The sequence below is a fragment of the Dasypus novemcinctus genome, chromosome 13, assembly GCF_030445035.2.
Source record: "Dasypus novemcinctus isolate mDasNov1 chromosome 13, mDasNov1.1.hap2, whole genome shotgun sequence".
Taxonomy (NCBI): domain Eukaryota; kingdom Metazoa; phylum Chordata; class Mammalia; order Cingulata; family Dasypodidae; genus Dasypus; species Dasypus novemcinctus.
This window is the reverse complement of record NC_080685.1, coordinates 10475641-10489638: the sequence shown is the minus strand read 5'-3', so window position 1 is coordinate 10489638 and position 13998 is coordinate 10475641. Positions and strand designations below refer to the sequence as shown.

General features: G+C 46.4%; 1 protein-coding gene across 3 annotated transcripts in view; it reads left to right on the top strand.

Moving 5' to 3' along the window:
- Window positions 1-940: 940 nt before the first annotated feature.
- CHRM3 (cholinergic receptor muscarinic 3) overlaps window positions 941-13998 on the top strand; it is a 480908-nt gene continuing 467850 nt past the window's right edge. For 2 of the 3 annotated variants that reach the window (XM_004473141.4, XM_004473140.4), the window contains exon 1: window positions 941-1493. The gene's annotated coding sequence lies outside the window, so the exon portion shown is untranslated. Of the gene's footprint in view, window positions 1494-6034; window positions 6226-13998 lie in introns of those variants that run through there. The other variant, XM_071207360.1, reaches the window with a different exon arrangement.

Genomic DNA, 13998 nt, shown 5'->3' with positions numbered 1-13998 from the left:
GTCCCATGGACCCCTTTGCCAGTCAGGTGAAAACCAAGGACCCTTCTCAGAACGTAGTAGCGGATAGTTTCATGACACTCAACATGAGCGTATCGCTAAATGACATTTTAGGATTATCCAAAATTACGTTTTACAACTTTCCCATAATTTCAATACCTGATAACCCCACACATCTGTTCAATATCTTTCAATCAGTCATTTTTGGCAAACATTTTGGAATTCGAGCTTTCCCACGGTGCCATAAAACCACCTCCGCCATCCTTACCAATATTTTTTGCAGGCAGTTATCCACTGCACTCAGAGCACACGACATCAAAATACAAATCACGGTAAGCCCACACTATACTGTGAATTACTTAGTAAATATATCACACCTGCATCAACATGTCCCTGCAAGAATGATGGCTATTTTTGAATTTTCAATTCAAAGCTCACGGACCCCCTGAAATCTTTCCACGGACCCGTTGTGGGTCTGTGGGCCCCTGGTTAGGAAGCCCTGGCCTAAAGGAACTTTCAAGAAATATCAAAAAATCGGCTGGGCCAGGCCCCTCGGCAGAGGTTTTCGAGTGGGCATTAAATTGTAACTGAGCTGGTGCTCTCTCATCACTAAGTTGTGCGCAAAGAACTGGCTTCCTTCCAATCCTTCTAAACAGTCCAGGAGAATCAAATCACAAGAGCCCAAAAACTAAAGGAACCATCCCAATCTGTCCTTGAAGCTCGGGAGCACAGTTAGGAAACACGTGGGGCCGTGCGGGCTGGGTGCGGCTCTCTTCCCTCCCGCGTCCCCCGCCCCTCGGGCGCGCACCCTCGGGGCGCCCTGGGGTCTCCCGGCTCTGGGCCCGCACGCGGGAGCGGGTGCGCCTCCACGAGCCGACTGGGCATGCTCAGAGCCCGCGGGCCCGGGGCTCCCGCAGCGGCTGGGGCCTCTCCCGCTCGCCGGCCGCCCAGGGCGGAGGAGGAGGAGGAGGAGGAGGAGGCGCGGCGCGAGGAAGGCGAGGAGGAGGAGCGGCGCGGCGGCCGCGATCGCCGCCAGCCGGCGGAGGAAGAGTTTGTGAGGGGGACAGGACCTGCCTGCCACTTGGGGCTGCTTGCGGGGGGAAGCCGACACGCTGAAGGAGGAGACGTGAAGGCGAGGCAGGAGGAAGGACGCGGGAGTGCGGTGGGCTGCTGGACGGAGGGACAAAAGGGCGTGAGCGGCGGGGCCGAGCCGGGAGCGCGGCCGCGGGGCAGGTGTCGCCGCCGCTGCCCGGAGGCGGCATGTGACGCGCGGCCTCGGCTGCCCGGGGGGCGCACGCCGGGGCCAGCTCGGTGCCGCCCCGAAGTCCCGCACTCCTCGTCCGCCTGCCTCGGTGAGGAGAGCCGAGGAGCCCGAGGGCGGCCCCGGGCAGCGACCCGCGTCGCGGAGGAGGACGCTGGCGCTCCGCGAGCCCGAGGCGACCAAGGGGCGCGGGGCCGGCGGCGCGGGACGGCCACCTGGAGAGCGCCGCGGCCAGGTAAGGACACGGCGCCCGCTCCCGGGGCGCCGCGGGTGGCCGCAGCCGCTGACCCGGCTTCACGCCTGGGCGCGCTGCGAACGGGGGCAAAAAAGTTTTCGGCGCGGGTGGGAAAATGTCGTTGCTGTGGGAGTTTCGAAAGCGGGGAGCGGAGGGGGCTGCTCGTGTGTTCGGGGAGAGGGGCGCTCGAGGGCGCGAGCTGCTGCCCAGTGGGGGCTCCCGGGCCGACGGTGGCCGAGGCCGGGGTGGCAGCAGGGGCCCCGAGCGATGCCGGGGTCCCCGCCCGCGCCCCTTCGCCTCGGCGAGCTCCCCCCGCGGGGCCGGGCCCCGGGCGCCAGGTGTCACGGCCACCAAACTGCCGGGCTGTGTGTGCGCACGTGTGCGCGCGCGTGTGGCCCCCCCCTCGCCGCTTTCCTCCGGCTTTCAGGACTGAGGCACACCCGCTGTCCTCGCAGCGGGGCCTCTCGTGCCTAGGACCTGCCAGGGGCCAAAGGAAGAGTCACACCTGCGCGGAGGGACGGCCTCGGCGCGCGTCTCTGCCGACCCAGGCGGAGTTGGGACGCGCGGAGCGGCGTCGCCTGCCCCGGGTCCGCCACCCCTCGCCCTCGCCCCGCGCGGCTCCTCTCCAGCCGGGTGCTTTTCTGCGTGTCCCGACACGGGCGGGGGCGGCGGCGGCCGCGACAGTTAACTCAGGGGCTGCTCGGCGGGGTGCGTGTGGGGCTGGCGTGCCGCGCGCGGGGGTGCCGCTCTTCCTTACACGCAGGTTCGGAGCGGTGGAGGGAGCAGGGGCTCGGGACCTGCCTTCATAGGGACGGCTGTCAAGAACGCGAGGGCTCGCGTGCCCGCCAGTGACCTGTGCCCCGGGCCGATGGCTAGAAGGAGACGTGCGTGTCCCGCCGCGGGTGTTTGCAGGGTGGAAGGAGGGCCCTCCGCCTTGGCAGGGCCAAGTATTTATCAGAGTGAGCGCGTTACGGACGCAGGTTATTTCACTTTACATTTTGCAAGGCAGGTCCTTTCGTTTCGCTCTTGGCTTCGGAGTTCCAACCAGACCGAAACCCGGATTCCCCATTTTGGGGCTCTTTCGGGGTTGCTGTTTGAAAATGTTTTTTAACAGTGTGTTCAATGGTTCTGTAGCCCCCAATCATTTTTCTATCGGGAGATGATGTTACATAAACCATTCGCCACCATTTCCCGTGTTTGAAACAATGCCCGTGGATTTACTTCGGAGAGATGCCCTGCTTAAGAATGTGCACTTCCGAAAGGGAAGAGCTGACCCTAGAACAAATCCATGCCGAGAGGCAGGCTTTTCATGGCAGAATACTCATCAGAAATCAGAAAATGGCTTTCTCTTCCAGATGTCATGGGATAGATGCGTGTGGGGTGCACCCTCTTGGTACAGGAGCTGGTGCTGGGAGGTATAAATGTGGGTGGATCACGCCTGGACGTCTGCACTGGGTTTTCCAACATGAAACTGCAATAGAGTGTGGGTCGTACACTGGTAGCACTGAGTAACCCATCTTCAGATTTTGTTTACTTGGTTTGTCTCAATTAGCTTAATATGCAATTAGCTATTGTTGAGTTAGAGAGCACTTTATTTTGGAAATGGTTTCCATATGGACAAATAAGTTTAACTTAAATTACTAATTTAAATTTTTAATCAAATTGCAGTTCTTATTTCGGCTGCTTTCTGTAGGGTGTTTTAAAGTATTGACTTCAAATTTGGGGGAATGGTGTGAGATTGCATTTAGCATGAATAAGATATACTAAATACTGTTACATTTTAAAATAATGGCAAATATCTTTTTCAAATGGACTTGATATTTGTAAAAGAAAATCAGCTAGAAATTAAATCTTAAAGGGAGTTGACGATGTAAATCTTTCGCCTGGAAAATTGTAAGAGAAAAGTGTACTTCAGCAAAGAGACGCATGGAATTCCTCAAGATTTAGAGAAAGGCTGAGAGTTTTATATTTTATAGTAAGTAGCTCTGTATGAAACCTACATTTAAACTTATTTAGAAAACTTTCATCTAAAGTTTAGGGAAATGTATAAATATTCATTACTCTTTTTCTTCCAGGGAAGAAAATAAAATGTCATTTCTAAAGAATTATTTACTGGTGTTAGTTATCTAGGCGTGCTTAAAAGGTTTTTAGAGTGCACCTTCTCATTTTCTTTACCTTATAAAGAGAAGTGGATTATTTTCTTCCAAAAAAGAAAATTTGCTTTTTATTTTAAGCTATGATGTATAAAAATATGAACTTCTCTTAATGCTATTTTAGCGTCTTAATTGCAGGCAACCTGTTGAAAATAAGCCTGGAAAAACGCGAAATTGGCAGAAGTAGAATTGCTTGGCTCCAGGCCAGTAATTTGAATAAACAGAAAACTGAGTGATATGATTAAAAGCAAAGTTGCCTTTTGTATAAGAAAATTATAAAGTAATAAATTTCTTGCAGGTTTTCACCTAAAACTTCCTCTGTGATTTCCTGAGCCAACATACTGTTCTTGCCTAATAACACTGTTACCGTTGGCAGAATGAGTTGCTTACTCCTAAATGGCCTGGACGTTTTCCGTGTATTAAGGAACTGGGTCTTGTTTGCTGTGCAGGGAAGTTTACACTGAGAACAGCTGTGGTGTAGTGGCACTGCAGATGATGAGCTGAATGAACTGTGAATCAGAGGAAGCTGGAGACTGAGCGGCATGCATCTGCCCTTCCCTTATAGAATCTAATTTTATGTCATAATATATTATGACTAATAGCCTCGTCCTCTCATTGTGATTCTGAAGTACCAGTGAGTAATTGGCAGTGTTTGCTTTTATGCAATACAGTTGTGAGTTTAACATATGTTTTCTCTGTGGAAGAAAATGAATAAGGTGTGTATGGCTCCAATCAAAAACTATTCCTCTGCCATGTTGACTTTCAAACATCACCCAGTGTAATGAAGTGCTTACTCAAGTGCTTTCACTGATGGGATGTCTTTGAAGTGCTTGGGAAATCACTATCCTGAAATCCTTATCCTTTGAGATACGATTTCAACCTCAATGAAAAATTTAGATATGGGGTAATAATTATGGCGAGATTATCTCACGAATCTGACAGGAGACAAAGCCTGTCAAATTGCAAGTTAATTTCTGGTGTCTGCTAGACCCTGTCTGCTCCATTAAGGAAATGGTCCTTGTTCACATGGAATTCAAAGCAGATTCCCAACTTGGTCTGAGAATCACTGTACTTCTCCCTCCCACCAGCAGTCCACACAGCGCTGTGCAGGTGAGAATGATGTGGAAACAGCCCCTGGAGGGCTCTGTGAGCATTCTACATTTCCTGAATGTTGCGTTATCCGGGCAGTATGCACTGACTTCACACAAAGAAAGGACTAATTTTGAATTGAAAATATTGAATCACAATGTGCCTTATATAAAAGCTATGATGTCTCCTAAAGCATTTCTTTCCCAGTGTTACAAATGGAGATAACAGTATTTACCCTGTCCACATCACAAGGTGGTTTTGAGGGTCAAATGACTTAATGCAGCTGGAGGATTTCTGAACAAAATCTAAAGCACTATGAAAATGCAAGGCAGGATTTGAACACATACCCACCTCAATTTTCCTTGATGTGGAGCAGAGAGCCAGTGTGTTGGTGTCCCCCCTGGCTCTGTACTTGGCTGTCGTGTGTTCTTCTGGTCCAGAATTTTGGGCAGCTTGCAGATTCCCCAGGCACCTGACTGGCTGTCCAGGCTGGCAGTTTGTGTTCTCCCACCTGTTGAAACTTCCTGCTCATACCTTCCTGGGGACCAAGTACTCTGGGTGACTTTCACCTTAGATTTGCATAGCTGAGGCTGCAGTTGCAGCTTGCCACATTGACATAGACCTGGAATCTGCTAGCTGTGACGGGAAGCCAACAGAAGGCAGAAACTGAGCCTCTGCCATCTTCCCACCAATTGTGCCAGCTCATCCTGAGGCCAAGGAGAGTCTGAACACTTGGAGAGGAGAGAATGGTGAAAAACAACTACTAAATAGAAACTAGACAGACAGTAGCTGGTAGGTGCATCATAGACTGTTCCCAAGAGCCCTTGCCTTCCCCAGGCAGTCCTTGGTTGGTTTACCCTCCCTAAATCTAGTTACCTCTAGTCACTCCCATGCCCATCCAGGTCGACTCAGTTTCTCTAATAACTATCATTATTTGCCATTTCATAGGACTAGGCTACGCTTGTGTTTTTCAATTTGTATTTTCAGTATTGAATTAAAGTCTTGTTGGAAAGAGTTTGACTGTGACCTTGAGAGCATCCCTCTTGCCGAGGACTTTCCTCCAGGAGCAAGAACTTCTCCCCATTCTATCTAGTCTCAGCCTCTGATTCATCCCCAGTGTGGACAGACCTGCCGGAACTCAGGCACAGCCACCCTCGGCTTGTATCATTTCTGCCTGGAGACTTGTGCTGCCAAGTTCACTGGGCAAATAAAATCTCCTTGTCTGTCATTGTTGGCAGGATCAAATCACGGTTCTCCACACCCCTCCTGGCCACTGTAATTTGAGTTGCTGACTATCCGCCACAGAATTAATCCTTCATTAGGTCGTTTGTGCTAGCCAACCCGCCTATTTCCTGCCCCCACCGTTCCCTTGAAATCGGGCATACCGTAAGCCGTAAAACAGTCCGCCTGGAGTCACCTCTACCGCAGGAAGTGCTGCCAGCATACACGTCCCAGGGCAGCCACCATGCCCTCCAACCGCGGCTGCGCAGGTAAAATGCAGGGGGTTGAAACAAAAGTAAAACAGCATGGGCCTGTTTCAGAGCCTGTGCCTCAGCGGTGGAGGGCCTCGCACTTAGGGCGGCGACGTACCCCGATGGTGCCCCGCCGAGGTGGCCTAATTGATCACAGGTGGCTAGGCCACGCAGTTGTCTTCAGACAGAAATACCCTGTCTGCAAACTGTGGGAAAAGGGTTTCAGATAACCCTCGTCTACGTTTTTAACTGTCGCTTGGCGGTATATTCCCTCCTCACGTGAATTGCCTGCGGGGTCCAGTCTGGAGAGAAGCCTGGTGTTTGGGGTTGTACTGCGCCCTCCAAGAGGATGCCCGCACTTGTCAACCCCGGGGGCTGTGGGTGTGAGCAGGATGCTTGAAGATGTAGTTACCGTGAGGGCCGCCTCGACTAGGTGGGTCCTCGTGCAGCCTGGCCGGTGTCCCGTAGGGAGAGGACCCGTGGACGCAGCCGGGAGAACAAGAGACAGACAGAAGATGGCCATGCGAAGGGGGCGGGGCGAGGGAGGTGGGCGGGGCAACGGGGCGGAGGCGGGCGAGGGGGCGGGGCGAGGGAGGCGGGCGGGGCAACAGGGCAGAGGCCTGCGAGGGAGGTGGAGGCGGGCGAGGGAGGCAGAGGGGCGAGAGGGCGGGGCGAGAGGGCGGGGCGAGAGGGCGGGGCGAGAGGGCGGGGCGAGAGGGCGGGGCGAGAGGGCGGGGCGAGAGGGCGGGGCGAGAGGGCGGGGCGAGAGGGCGGGGCGAGAGGGCGGGGCGAGAGGGCGGGGCGAGAGGGCGGGGCGAGAGGGCGGGGCGAGAGGGCGGGGCGAGAGGGCGGGGCGAGACGGCGGGGCGAGACGGCGGGGCGAGGGAGGCTGAGTGATGTCCGGGATTGCTGCAGGCGCCGCCAAACTCCGCAGACTTGAGAGGAAGCCGGGTCTGATGCGTGCACCTTGGTTTCCTGGAACCAGCCTCCAAAACTGAGAGGAGAAACTGCTGCTGTTTCCAGCCATCCGAGTGTGGTGCTTGATCAGGGCGCACACAGCGTCCCCTGCCTAAGCAGCCCTCCTTGCACAGACATTTGAAGTTTCTCCAGGTCAGGTCACCCCCCTGGATCCCAATCTACAGTTATTTCATAGACTCCAAGAATCCCCCCCCCTGTAAAAATGTCAGGTTTTTGGGGAGCGGATGTAGCTCAGCAGCTGAGTGCCTGCTCCCCATGTACGAGGTCCTGGGTTCAATCCCTGGCACCTCCTAAAAAAAAAGTTCAGGTATTGTTGAGTTCTATGTTCCACATGTATGTATGTGTGCATATATATATATACACACACAAACACATATATATATAAAGAATTATATATATAAAGTTGATATATATGTACTCATTCAGAATAATTGAACTCAGTGATTTTTTGTGACTTTGAATTTTCTTAATATGAAATAGTCTAAAAGCACAACTTCTCTCATGTAGAAGTCTCTCAAATATTTACATAGAAAAGAGTTCTCATCCACAAAATGGATGAGATGATCCTCCCATCCTTTCTACCTTTTTTGCTCACATCCGTAATAATATGTGCCACAGGCATTACCTGTGTGAGAGGAGAAGGGCAGGGGGGCTTTGGAAATGCCTCCATGTTTCTCTTTCTTCTCCTTAGCTCAGTCCTTTCAAAGACTTCCAAGGACCCACCAACCTCCAGCTGTCCTTGACTGTAGCCATCACTGTGCTTTCTCTGTGATTAATTATCTAACCCACTTAAATAATTTGATTATTAGAAATTGAAAACTTATCTAAGCAACTAAAGTTACATCTTCTCTATTTTCTTGTACTTCCTTTAATATTAAATTTGACACTTGTCAATAACCCAAGTATAATTTTTTAAGATTCTCTCCATGAAGTTAACTTCATGAGTTTATAAGTATGTTTTTCATAAAAACTTGTTTAATTCAAGTGAATATGAACATATATCAATAAGTATTATGCACATTATATTATAAATATAAATGTTTATTGACACATATTATTATATATAAAAATATGTTTGCGTGTGTATGTAACTTGGGAGTATATCTCTGTGGTATCTCTCTCACATCAGATTGGTCTAATGGACCAGGCACTGTGGACATTCTGTTGTAGATACATAGGGTGAGTCAGGGGCCTGCCTTCCAGAAGCATATGATCATGTGAGATGTGAGCACTTCAAAAAAAATCTCAGCAGGAAGGGGATATTAGATGTCGTAAATTAACACCTTTCTACTTTGTCAATCCCTCTTGGTGATCTTTAAACTATGCAGAGTCCGAATGCTTTGGGAAACTTAATGCTTACGAAGTGGTCTGTTTCATTTTCAGAGAGCACTGAGAGACAGATCTTCCTTATTCTGAACCAGAAATCTAATTCTTATCCACTGGGCTTGTTTGCCTTCCAAATAATTCTGAGAAGAATTATGATAAGAATACTTCTGGTCTTTCTTTCCCAAGAAAGCCATAAAATTTTAAAGTTTAAGGGCATTTCAACTTGATGTTCTGGCATAGTGAATTTTCGTTTCCATCCTTACCCCTTGTGCTTTACCCTCCGTGAGGGGCATTCACCACCCCCTAATCTCACTAACCCTACCTCTGGCTTTCATCCTCGTGTGCACAGGAACGTTTTCCAAGGGTCACTGGTCACCTCTTAGTTAGAAAATGAGTGACTTCCTCGGGTCTCATCACCTTTAATCTCTTAGCAATCACTTTAACTTCCCTTAATTCTTAAAACATTGTACTTCCCTTCCCCTCCTCCTCTCCTGGTTCTCCTCTTCTCCTCTGTTTTTTCCTGCCAGCCTCCCACCCCCCATCTCCTGCTCAATGAGGGGCTTTCCAAGAATTTTGCATTGGTTGCCTCCCCCTCCCACATTTTTCTCCCTTGCCTTCCTCTTCTTTTGTAAATCCTAAATCCATCTGTTTTCCTGGTTTCAAATCCCTCTCAGTGTGGATCATAAGATCCTACTCATTTCTTTGTCTCCAAACCTGGCTTGGCTTCTGCAGGGAACATACTTCCCTGCTTGTCGGATAGATAGTGTGTCCTTCATAGGTTTCCTTCTAAATCCATTCTTCTCCTAAGGTTTCTTATTTTTATGAATAGCATGGCCATCCTACAGCTCAAAATTTCTGAGCTATCTTACTTTATTCTCTTCCCTTTCCCCCCACATTTAGTCTAATAATTCTTGGTCTAATAATCTGGCCAAGTTGTGTCTCAAACCTCGTTGGCTTTTTCTTTCCTACTACCAACACCTTAATTCAGTGCTTCTCAAATGCTAAAGTGCATTCAAATCACATAGGGACTTTGCTAGAATGCAGATTCTCATTCATTAGTTTGAGGTGGGGCATTTCTCCCAAGCCCTCACGTGTTGCAGTGCTGCCCGTTGCTCATCAGACCCCATGTACCAGAAATGCCTCAAGCCGTACCTTTATACCTCTCACTGAACTTCTTGGATGATAGCAGGGACGATACTTTCTCCTTCCAATCCATTTTATACAGATTAATCTTACCAAAGACAAGATCTGGTCAGTTTTCCCTCAAAAACCTTATTGTCATTCCCTTCTTTCACTTGTTGCATGAAGACTTTCACCCAAATTCAACTTATTCCGTGGCTTGGCCTTCCTTCGTCAGTGTCTCGTCTTAAGGTTACCTTCAAGTTACCCTCAGAACTAACTTCCTGTTCGGTATGCCCTCTGCCTTTTTCCTGACTCCACATCTTTTATTATGCTTCTCAGAGTGCCCTTTCTTCCACATCTTCATGAGTGCCAATTTCAGCAGTTTATCAAGGACTGCTTGAAAGGACATTTCTTTCTATGCATGAATCTTGGTTAGACACTGATCAAATTCAGTCTTGTATTTTTTGTGAACATAACATTAATTATTTTTCAATACCAGATAGCGAAACCCTTGATGGAAGATGCTGTGTGTCATTTGTCTCTTACTGCCCTAAAGCACCTAGCATAGAATCGTCCCTGTAAATGTTGAATATATGCATCAACATATAAAATATATAGGTATAGTGTTTTGGCTGTTTTCCTCATTATAAAAGTAATATGTGTTACACAAAAATCATATTTCGGGCATATATAATGTAGAAAATAAAAGTCCACCATGGCCCAAGACCCCTAAAGATAATTGGTTAACATTTGATTCATAGTTATCTGATATTTTTATGTATACCCTAACATTTCCTTTTTGCAAAACTGGGATAATAATAGACTTTTGTAGCTTGGCTTTAAATGTAAATCCACCTTCCTATTTTAAAAATTTGCAGTGTGTTCCAAAAGATTGACTGATATAACTAAATAAAAATCAATCCACTCAAAAATATGCTTGCTTTGAATGTCTAATCAGTTAATCACATCTTTATTTATCAATTTTTCTTCCCCTGGGGTTGTGCTGTACACTTTGGATTGTAGGAGTAAGACATAAATTCTGCCCTGGAAGGTATAAGCTATTCTCATGTCTTCAGACTAATTTTGGGTAATAGACTCATGAAGAGGTAGTGGTCACTCATCTTTGATGCCAGATTAAAATCAACATGCTTGATGACATGCCCTCTTGGATTGCTGAAGTTTGTAGAAATTTAAGCTTTCAGATTCTTTAGATTCATGAAGGACAGGTGACTTATTTTGAATTCCGAATGTCTACTGTTTATGTGTCTAACATAATATGCACACTAGTTTTTGTTTAATGAATGAACACAAACTTCGTGAAAAAAATGAAAACCTTTAACAAAGATTCGACAAAATCCTTTTATGTTAATTACAACATAAATCTTTAACAAAGATTTAACAAAATTTAACAAAATCCTTTTATGTTAAATTACAGCTTCGGGAGAAGCAATGTGAAAAACAAAAACAAAAACATCTGAGCTGTGTCTTCAAATGTCAGTAACTGAAGATACAATATAAGGCTTTTGTTGAAAAGGATAATTCCTATGGAAGTCAAAATCAACATCAACATAAGCATGTTTGGGAAAATAACCTTCACTAATGATAAATATCTACTATTGCTACCCTATCTGTCATTTTTCAAAAGATGAATTATGTGGTAGAATTTTGGAAAATCATTTCCTTCGTAGAGGGAAGGCAGGGGTATATGTTTGATAAACATATAGTTGTCTGTAAAACTGCCTCTGTGTCATAGAGAAAAAACTTCAAACTTGAATGCCAGACAGTAAGGGGCTACAACTCTGAGATAGTATGAGACTGTTGCTGTATGGTTTAGAGAAATTATGTAAAGACTATTTTTATAGCTTATATCAAGCCACTGAAAACATTGTCCATCATTTATTTGATATCTCTTCCTTAAGGTATTGTAATAGTTTTTTAGAATTTAGTATCAGTAAAAAGTGAACCTATTTTGGAATAACAAAAGCAATTATAGATGATGCAATTAAGCCATCTTTTTTTTTCTTTCTGTTTTCCCATTGGCCACTAGAAAACTTAGGCCTAAAAAAATACCCAAACACAATAGCAAGTTTTACCTGGACTTTCAGTATATTATTTTTTCCTAGAATTTTTTTTAAATTTCACTTTTAATACAAGTCCTCTCAGATTCTCTTTGGGAGCTTGGCAGGATGTAATTTATGTACCCATGTGTCCAGATACTAAGGGAGAAAAAATTAAACAGGGTAGTGAAAAAAATAAAGGGGAAAGAAGTAACATTTTTAAAGCAATTGCTGATAATTTATAAAGATTTATTTTCAGACACTATCTCCTTGAATCAACAACTCTTTAAATACACTTTTATGCAGAAAAGGAAACTGAAGCTTACTGAGGTAAAGAAATTTACCCAGTTTAATCAGCTAATAAGGGCAGAGAAGGTCCATGATTCCAGGGCTTATGCATTATCTTGCCTTTCAAATCTTTGGCATAATACAGAGACATGTGTTTCTCACCAGAATTAAGGAACCAGGAAGAAACAACAACAACCAGGGATCTAGGATTGAAGAGAAAGTTCGGAAGCAGATTCTGGGAAGGGCTAACATGTTTCCACCGTTTTGGGGAGAGAACTAGTCCTGGTTGAACCACTGAAGAAATTCTAACCATGTCAGGCCTCAAATTCATGCCAGTCTGGAAAAAAGGAAACTGGTATTCAGATCAGAAGGCTGTGCCATAGCATATCATCTGGGGCTCATCTCCAGATCCAGCATCAAGAGGAATTGGTGCTCCGTACCTCATTCCTGTTCCCTCGTAACTCCCACTTCCCACCTTGAATTTTCCATGTGCTCTTCTCTGCAGGGTCTTTTACCTTGGATTATGACATGTGACTTGGCCTCTCTCAGGGCACCTTTCCTTGTTCTGCACCTTTTCAATTTGCCCCTCTATGTTTTATCCTTTCATCCTAACTTCTCTTCCCTCTGATTGTTTTTTCCCTCTTTCTTTTTGTTTTCCAATCCCATGGGATATGGAACCTCTATTGCTCTTTGGAATTTGCCACCTGATGCTATCCATGAGCACACTCTGGCAAAGTTAAACCTCCCCGCCCGCCTACTGTCCATGTGAGCTCTCCACAGCATTTCCATTCATTGGTCCTCCTTTACTCTTTGACTTCTGAGATGCTGATCTCTCCTAGCTCCCCCACCTCTCGCATTCTCCTTTTCAGTCTCCTTTACCAGTTCTTCCTTTACCTTCAACATAGATTCTACAACCTCAACGAATTTAGGCTTTTAAGGGATGTTTGAGATGATCTGGCTTGAGCCTCTTAGTTTATATTTGAGGAAACTGAGGCCCCAAAGTTTGAGTGATTCCCAACCCCAGGCCACTATGCCCATAAGCCTGGATCTCTTGACTGTGTAAGTTCCCCTCTACTTTCATGCCAAATCACATCCTAGGAATCAAATCTCTTTTCTCGCTCAGCGTTCTCTCTCTTGGTAGTCCGGACTGCACTCGTGACTCAAGCGGCAGCATACACAGAAAATCTTACCTCCTCTTCCTCTGAGGTCTAGGTACCCATTTCGGGCACAATAGTAGGCATTTCCACAAGTATATCCACCAGGCACCTCCTATCCTTCTATTTTTCCTATATCATTTTATTGCATCACACTCATCCTGGCATCTCATGCTTGAACCCTGTTGAGTTATTTCTTTCCCTACCCTCACCCCTTACAAGAAGTCCTGAATCCCTCTGGTTTTCCCTGAACTCTTATCCATCCCTTCCCTTCCACTACTGCTGCTGCTACCGTGGTACAGGTCTTTTCTGTCTCTTGTTTGGATGGGTGCAGTAGCATTGACTTGTCTCCTGCTTCCAGACTCTTTTTGCTTTCATCTATTCTATCATGAGGTCAAAGTCATTTACAGTTTTATTTCTACCTGACTTCCAGGTCCATCTCCCTTTACTCTGTCACCTCAGCCTACTTGAGGTTTCTTGGATGTACCTATAGTCTCCTGCCCATCGGTTTCTCTAGAAACCCTTCACAGTTCTTGAAGTGTGCTATCGCCGGCTTTGGCTAGAGCAGTCCTAGAAATACTTATAGGAGTACCACAAATATTACGAGTCCTGCTTTCCTAAAGAAATTCATCTTTCAATCACCATGTACCTTTTAATGTATTGCTTTCATATCTATTATAACATTTACTACGTTTGTATTAGAATGAATTGTATAAATACATCCTTTTCCTTTAGCTATAAAGTATCTATTCAGGAGTCACCCATTAATTATTTCTCCATATCCAGTACTCTACACATCACAGATGCTCACTTAGTTGTATCATGCTTTAGATCCCTGTGAGGGCAGAGATTTTTATCTGATTTGA